The 8,058-nt window shown below is 45.7% G+C and overlaps 1 long non-coding RNA gene across 1 annotated transcript; it reads left to right on the forward strand.

Moving 5' to 3' along the window:
* The first annotated feature begins 238 nt into the window (after positions 1 to 238).
* On the forward strand, positions 239 to 6,523 carry LOC115067455. Its single transcript, XR_003846871.1, has 3 exons — positions 239 to 375; positions 3,828 to 3,935; positions 5,549 to 6,523. It is a non-coding gene; the product is annotated as an uncharacterized LOC115067455 (long non-coding RNA).
* Positions 6,524 to 8,058: the final 1,535 nt, after the last annotated feature.

Below are 8,058 nucleotides of genomic sequence, written 5' to 3' on the forward strand. Positions count from 1 at the left end.
ATGTTTCCCAGGGACAATTAACTCTGCAAAAGAGAACAATTCTTTGGGAATTACATTTTTCTGAACACTCACACAGTGAATTGGAATGTGAAGGACAAAAAGCAGACTGGGTTAGACGTCAGGCTTCCTTGACACATCCATATTTTAGATGGTTGGGAAATGCCTTAGAGGCTTGGTTTTCCTCTGTGTTATTGTTCTTGAAATTGTCACCAGGCTCAAAGTAGAAATGGGCTCATGCTAATTATTTACAACAACTTTCCAGGGGGACAGGAGTCATCCTCCCTGGGCAGGGTTGAATATCTCAACCCTTCTGTATCTTCTCCCTGAGGAGGCTGAGCTCTGACAGGCTGCCCCAGGGAACAGGGAAGTCTCAAGGTAAGACATCTACAGGGGATAGTAATTACAGCCTTCAGACAGAATGGGGTTAGGCTTAATTAACGGAGTTGGGTTTTTTTCCCAAGGGCCCAACACTTGCACAAGTTTTTCTGTGGATAAGCAGAGAGAAAGCAGACATTTGTAAGTCTAGCAGGAATCTCTCCAGCCTCTTGGGGGCCTGTAATTTTCAAAGAGGCTATGGGACTAAATGGGAATGAATGGACCAACCCTGTTGAGCCATGCCCTCTAGCCTGCCACTGACTCAGCCAAGAAAGAGCTGCTTCTTTCTCTGCTGCCATTTCTCTAGAGCTCTGTTGTTGTTGGCATTTTTACTTTTTTCATTTTCTTGTCCAGTCCCTACAACATGCTGTGAGGAGGGTAGAGAGTCTTATTTCATAGACAAGAGGGAGGTGATTAGCCATGTCCAAATAGGTGGTAAACAAGCCAATCCTTGGGTAATGAAGCCTTACCCCTCACTTTCTCTAAGGATGACGCAGAGCTACCACCTAGTGTTTACTCTTTTTTCCCAAGTGTCTGACTGGGTAAACAGAGAAAACTTTTGGTTTGGTCAAAGTGGGATTCCACTCTGTGGAAAGATATAAACCCTAAACCCAAGTTGTTTGATTTGTCCTGGGAAATACAAACTCTATTTTTTTTTTCCTCTCATAAAAGTGCACCGACATGCTCAGTTTATGCTGTGCTGGGGATCAAACCCATGACCCATCCACTGCTAGGCAAGTACTCTACCAGCTGAGCTACATCCCAACCTTTGACTCTTTAGGAATTTTCTCATTCCCTAGTATGCTAGGTTTCTCTACACGGAAGCCCACAGATCATTCTGTTTAAGAGTTCTATATTCATACCAGGGCTGCTCTGAGGGATGTGGCATCCAACAAACACTTAGTAAGAGCTGACTTGTGCCTCAACAGACTTGACAAGGTGGATACATGGTGAGTGCAGCGAAAGCACATTCTTGCTGTATTCAGCTGCTTCTTCCTCCTGTGGCCATTACAGTCAAGTGACCTATGCATATCCCAGTAAAGCTCAGCCCCAGACTCAAGAAGCGCCACCTATCGAGTTCCTACAATGCTCAAGGCAGTGAACCTCTCTATACTATCCACATGCTGCCTAGAAACCTCCCCTCTATAGTCCCCCTGAGGCCAAAGTATAGCACAATTCATTCTGTCATTCCTGGAGAGAGCTAGGCTTGGTGTCCCGATGAGACAACACTCCCTACTTTCTCTTAGGATTAATTTAAATTAAAAGCATTTTATGCTTATCACCTCTCCCCTTTTAACATATTATTAACATGGCTTGCTCTCCTTAAAATCACCCCATGAAGTAATTTTGTATTCACTTTACATATGGGGAAACAAGATTAGTGAGGTTCAATTATGCACTCAACTATGACCTTTAGGAAGAGCAGAGACTCAACCTAGAACTTTCACTCCAAATCCTATGTTTTCTCTACATTGAAACAAACAACGTATCTTCCTGCCTCCTAAAGAATACTAGCTTCTTGCTAGGTGTGGTGATGCAGGCCTGTATCCCAGCATTTGGGAAGTAGAGATAGGGAGATCAGGAGTTCAAGGCCAGCCTGGGCTATAGGAGATTCTTTCTCAAAAGAAAAAAAAAAAAAAAGCTATTGAATGAATGACACCAGATGCCAGCGGTACAAAATCACACATGATGAGAACAATTCACAGGGAGCACAGGTAGACCAGGGCATTGCTGCATCCGCTTCCTAAAGGTTTACCAATGACCTTCTTGGGCCAGTAAACCTTTTATCAACAGTTCAAAGAGAATGTCAAATTCTAGCAGGACTATACACTTTGTGAGCTTAAGACTACAAAATGGTTTTCTTAGAATATTTGCTCCTCATATTAAATCCTTCCACTTGTTATCCTTTGATATATTCTTCTTCCTTTATTCAACTACTTGGAAAATGTTTTCGTGAATATATACTGTGTGCCAGGCACAATTCCAGGCACTCCAACCCGTTTTGCTCTCTGCCTTCCTCTGCATGCATTCCTCTATAAAGTTATCCATTATTAACCATCTATGAGTCATAGGGTGTCAGCTGCTTTCTGAGACAGAGTCTCCCTGTAGTCACAGCTCACCTAGAACTCGCTATGTAGACCAGGCTTGCCTTGAACTCATAGAGATCCACCTGCCTCTGCCTCTCCAGTGCTAGGATTAAAGGTATGTGCCACCACACCTGGCCAATAGCTCCCCTTTTTAATATTCCATTTCTTGGGATAGCTAAAGAACATGGGAAAATCCTAGGGAAACTTTTCCTTACCAGCTCCGGGTCTAAACACACAGCACAGTGAAAGGAATTGCCTTAGCCATGCTCTTTACTTGGTTGTATGATGCTGGGAATCACTGCCCTAATGAGAGCCTCAGTTTTGTCCTCTACAAAATGGAGATCACACCAATTATAGCATAAAACTACAGAAAACCATGAATATTCCAGTACAAGTGTCTAGCTCAGGGTCCGACATGGCCAAAGCTTTCAGCATGAGACCCTCAACAGGGTGATTTTATAAATCTTCAAGCAGCCATCTTCCTGCCAACAGGAACAGAGGCATCTAGCAGCCTCCTGATTATCTGTGGTCACCTCAGGGTGGCTTCAGACAGGGTTACATTAGGGCAACACTAGCCCAATTGCAGTCTTTGTTTTAATCACCCAGAGCAGCATCACAGTCTTAGGGCACAAAGCAGTGACATTCCAGTTCCCTGACGAGACACTCAAGGGAGCAGATTCTTGGAAAGGGATGAAGGTGGGAGGAGGCTGGCTCCCTTCTGTATAGCCTCTTTTTGTCTGCCTTGCATGGGGGTCGGGGTTTCCTCCATTTCCAACGTTCCTTCAGGAGAGGAGGAGAGCTGCTTGTATCATGGTCTTGGTGATTCTGAGGAATAGTCCATCGCCATCAAGGGGTACACAGAAGTGGGAAGAATGTGGCATAGCCCTGCCCTGCCTGAGTGATGAACTTCTAGCAGCACAGGCAACTCTGCTGGTGGGGGGGGGGCAATAAATGGCTTCCATCAAGCATGAAGATGGAGAACTCCCAGATGTCTACAACTGTTTTGGACTTAACAAAAAAAGACACTAGCAAGAGCCTCCTCTTCTCTCTGCCTCTCAAAGCTCTACACACACACACACACACACACACACACACACACACACACACAGAGAGAGAGAGAGAGAGAGAGAGAGAGAGAGAGAGAGAGAGAGAGAGAGAGAGAGAAATGAATAAGTTCGCAGACCAGAAGGGACCTCTTAGGGGAGCCCAGTCAGCCAGTGCTTTGATCTTGGGCTTCCAGGCTCCAGAACTATGAGAAATAACTGTCTACAGCATTGTGTTACGGTGATTTGAGCAGACCAAGCCAAGGCTTCACTACAGACTTTTCATAAGTAAGGCTTTCTTCCCCTTTGGTACTCTCCACAGGTTTCCAGCTATGGGCACATCTCAGACTGGGCGCTAAGTGCTTGCAAAAGAAATGCAAGAAGCCTTACCACACACAAGGTGCACGATGAGAACCATTCAACACGGAGGGTATGTGGTGACAAACATCAGTCAGTCGATTCACCTTGCTAGACATTGTTGTAGCTGAGATTGAAAACGGGGCGGGGCTGTTTTGAGTTCACCCCAACACACAGCAAGTTGAACAACTGTGAACAGTATCTAAGACCTCAATACACTAACCGCCCAGCACAATGCTAGGCACACAAACAGTATTCAGTAACTGGTTTTCTCCTGCACCGTTCCGAGCCCTCATTTCCCCACAGAGAACTGAGTGACAAGAATTTTCCAAGTCTGCTGGATGCGGGCACCCCGTCCCCTCTTGCATTGGCCCATGCCTCTAATACAGTTGGAAGTACTCGCTTAGAGAAACTTGCTGAAGCTGCAACGCCGGCCTAGGCCCGCGCACGCGCCTGGGCCAGCGCCAGAGCAGCGCCTGCTAGTTACCTTTCACCTAGTTCGGCTGAGATCGCGAGCGGGGTAACTCCAGGTCAGACTCCCGGCCCTACGCCTGCGCCTCGCTGCCTGCGCGCTGCAGCTGGGCGTCTAGAGCGGTGATGTTTTTGGTGCTTTCGGTTCCTTTCTGAGACGCAGAGTGTGGGCTTTTCGGATGTGCCCTGATTTCTGGCTGGGTACGATCGCGGGCCTGGCAGAGTGATCCAGAGCACCACCCCCAGCCATCACCCCGCCCCCACACCCCCTGGCCTTCCACAGCTCCTTGCCCCCATCGGTGTCCCCCACTTCCTCCTTCTCCCGCAGCTGGAGAAGATTCAGCGCTGCTCATCATCCCCGTAGGTCCTGACCTCCCACTTCTCCCCGCAAAAGAGCAAGACTGACTCCAGATCCAGAGGGGAGTCCACGAGGGCTAGAAGCCACGTGGGCCTGTTGCAGCCGGGGAGGACCGGGATCTAACAACTGGGTCTAATGAGAAGGAGCGAGAGGAGGGAGAGGCTGCAGCCCGCCCGGGGTTACTGCCGGGCATCGTGCGGGCGGGGCGGGCGCTGGCGAATGACGGGGGAGGGTGTCTGGGCCTCAGAAACCACTGCAGCCCTCTGGAGAGGTTTGGGGCTCTCAACCACAACAGCCTCGGTTATGGCGGTTAGGAGCCCTGAGTAGGTAGCTCATCTGCTCCAGGGACCTCCTGCTCTCCCTGCATCCCACCTGTAGGGAGCTGAGAGGGGTGTCAGGAGAGCCAGGCTCCTCAAAAATACCTTTTCCTTCCGATAGTTTGAGCCCTTCTCTACCTACCTCTGGTACCTGAAGTCCAGTAGTAATCCCAAAGGAGTGGGAGCAATTTACTTGGGTTGGTCCAGGCTATGTGAGGTGCTAGGGTCAAGGGAGATGAGGCTTTTCCCTCTTTAGAATTAGCATCCTGAGGGAACTAGGCTTGGTGGCGCAGGCCTTTAGTCCCAGCACTGGGGAGGCAGAGTCAGGTGAATCTCTGTGAGTTCAAGGCCAGCTTGGTCTACATAGTGAGTTCAGGTCAGCTGGGACTACAGGGAGAGCCTGTCTCAAAAAGACAAAAAAAAACAAACCCGAATTGTAAAACTTGGAGTTAGTCAGGTGGTTCCCAGGCCCTTCTGCGTTAAAAGTGACCAACCCTACGATTTTTTTCAACCCCTAATGTCATATCTCCTCCATTTCAGACTGGGGCTGCAGGGAGCAGTGATAAGAAGAATTACCGTCAAAAGGAAGCCTGCGTTCCCCCGTGGACATTTTGAGGTCTCCTAGGTTTCTTTGAAAGGTTCTGTAACTCTTTAAAGACATTAACATTGGATGATGGTTGCAATTCATTAACCCTGAAAGGACTAACAAACTCAGAGGCATACAGCCTTATATTTTTTGACTCTGCCATGGCCCCAGCACAGTGTATAATGTATAATGCAGTCAGTTGATGTAAAAGGATAAAATAATTTTTATGACTCATATGGGTCTTAAGCTTTGGGGGGGGTGATGTCAGGGATGAGACAAGGTTTTCATGTAGCCTCACCTCACCTGGAACTTGTTGTGTAGACCAGACTGGCCTTAGTCTCACAGGGATCCGCCTCTGCCTTCCCAGTGCTGGGATTAAAGGCATGCACCTCCACACCCAACTCTGCCTTATTTTTTTTAATATGAATGGACTTTTAAAAACTCACAGCAGGTGCATATGACACATGAGGAAAGAAAAAAAACAGTGAAGACTGAATGTTGAGAAGCAAGTTGAAACACTGTTAACCTGATACTACTACATCCTAAATGAAGAGTCCATACATTTTAATACACATTAATAAAAAGTCCATCATTATAAAAATTCCAGTAATACCTTTACTAGGGGATTGAAAATAAGGTATTGTCTTAGTTTCAGTTCCTATTGCTGTTATAAAAGAGAGTTTATTTTGGCTCACAGTTCTAGGTTACAGTCCACTAGGGTTAGGAAGTCAGAGGCATCTGGTCACATTGCATCAACAGCTAAGAAACAGAGCATGATGGAGGCAAGCTGGGGCTCAGCATCCTTTCTCCACTTACACAGTCCAGGATCCCAGCCAGGGGAGGATGCCATCAACAGTGGGCAGGTCTTCCCACCTCCATTAATGCAGTAAAGAAAATGCCCAGAGGCCCATCTCCTAGGAGACTCTAGATTCTGACAACACAACCATCACAGGTACCAACAAACAAGAGCTTCTTTACATGTAATCATGATAATGATGTGAGCTAAGTGAACGCAAAATTCTGGTTTCCATTTTATGAAGGAAAATCTATGGCTAAGGGAGGTTGAGCACCTTGCCTAAGGTAACAGCTAGCTTGTGATAGAACTGAGCTCATAGTTTCATAGGCCATGCCTTCTGCTTTGAGAGTGCTTTTCCAATAATGCATTTGTGGAGGGTGAGGGAGGATGGTGTTGGAGAGAGAAGAGATTTGTCTGGAGGTGAAGGAGAGGGTGGGAACTTATCATTATTACAGTTATTATTTATTATTTATAGTCTTTCAGGCACAAGGTTAGTATCTCTTACATGCATTTATTTAATTCTTCTAACAACTTCTGGAGATAAATATCACTAGGTCCTTTAGTGCAATCAAGAAAACTGTTCATCCTTTTCCAACTAGATGACCTTGGGCGTACTTCTAACCTCTCTGAGCCTAAGTTTTCCTGGTTATAGAATGGGAAGTTAGACCCACTATGCAGCATTGCTTTTGGAACCAACAGAAATAATGTATGTTTAATAACTTCCTCCCCCTGTGCCCTAGTCCCAGCAATTTAATGGCCAGCAGTTTAATGAAGTCCTTAAAAAAGATAATTTCAAATCTTCAGCAAGCTCTTGTTGTGGTTAAAGTGTGGTCTTTAAGGATCCAATTAGGTTCTAAAAGCCTAGATGATTTACTGGCATTGTGGAACAAGAAGAAATGTGGGGTTTGGGATAATCCAAAAATGGAAGCTTGGTGTGTGTGTTGGGGGGGGGTGCTATGGCCTGAATCCCACATTAAGATTTATTCCCCAATGTAATACTTTCCAGTGATTAGGTCATACTGACTCTGCCCTTATAAAGAATGATGCCTTTATAGAGAGGTCTGAGGAAGATCACTCACATCTTCTGCCACATGAGAACTCATTGAAAGTACTATCATTGGAGCAGAAAGTTGTCACTAGACATCTGCTGGTGCCTTGGTATTGGACTTTCAGCCTCTAGAAATGCTAGCGTAACTTTCTGTTATTGGAAAGTTACTTGGTCTAAACAGTATCTTGAATGGACTGAGACAGTCAGGAAAAGGAATTGAGGGGTAGATTATGGAACCCAATAGGACAACAGATTGCAAGATGTGCACATGGATGGGCAAAGGGCTTACAGAGAATAACACAATAATGTTAAGCAAACACACTCATAAAGACAAGCATCACATGCTTTCTCTCATGTGGATCTAGATTTTACATACATATGTATGTGTTATTCATATATATGAAGGAGAATATATGAGAAACATAATGAGATTAGGAGGAGGAAAGGGTAATGAAAGATGAACATGTTCAAAGTGCATGAAAAGGACATGATATACCTAATGACCGTGTCTTTGTGAAGCCTACCACAATGTATAATGAGTAAGAGTAAGATGACTGATACTGACTCAAATAAATTTAGATCAATGTTGAGGTGTCATAATATAAAGCCTCCTTTTTCCC

This window comes from Nannospalax galili, unplaced genomic scaffold, assembly GCF_000622305.1.
Source record: "Nannospalax galili isolate Female #2095 unplaced genomic scaffold, S.galili_v1.0 scaffold105, whole genome shotgun sequence".
In the NCBI taxonomy this organism is placed as follows: Eukaryota; Metazoa; Chordata; class Mammalia; order Rodentia; family Spalacidae; genus Nannospalax; species Nannospalax galili.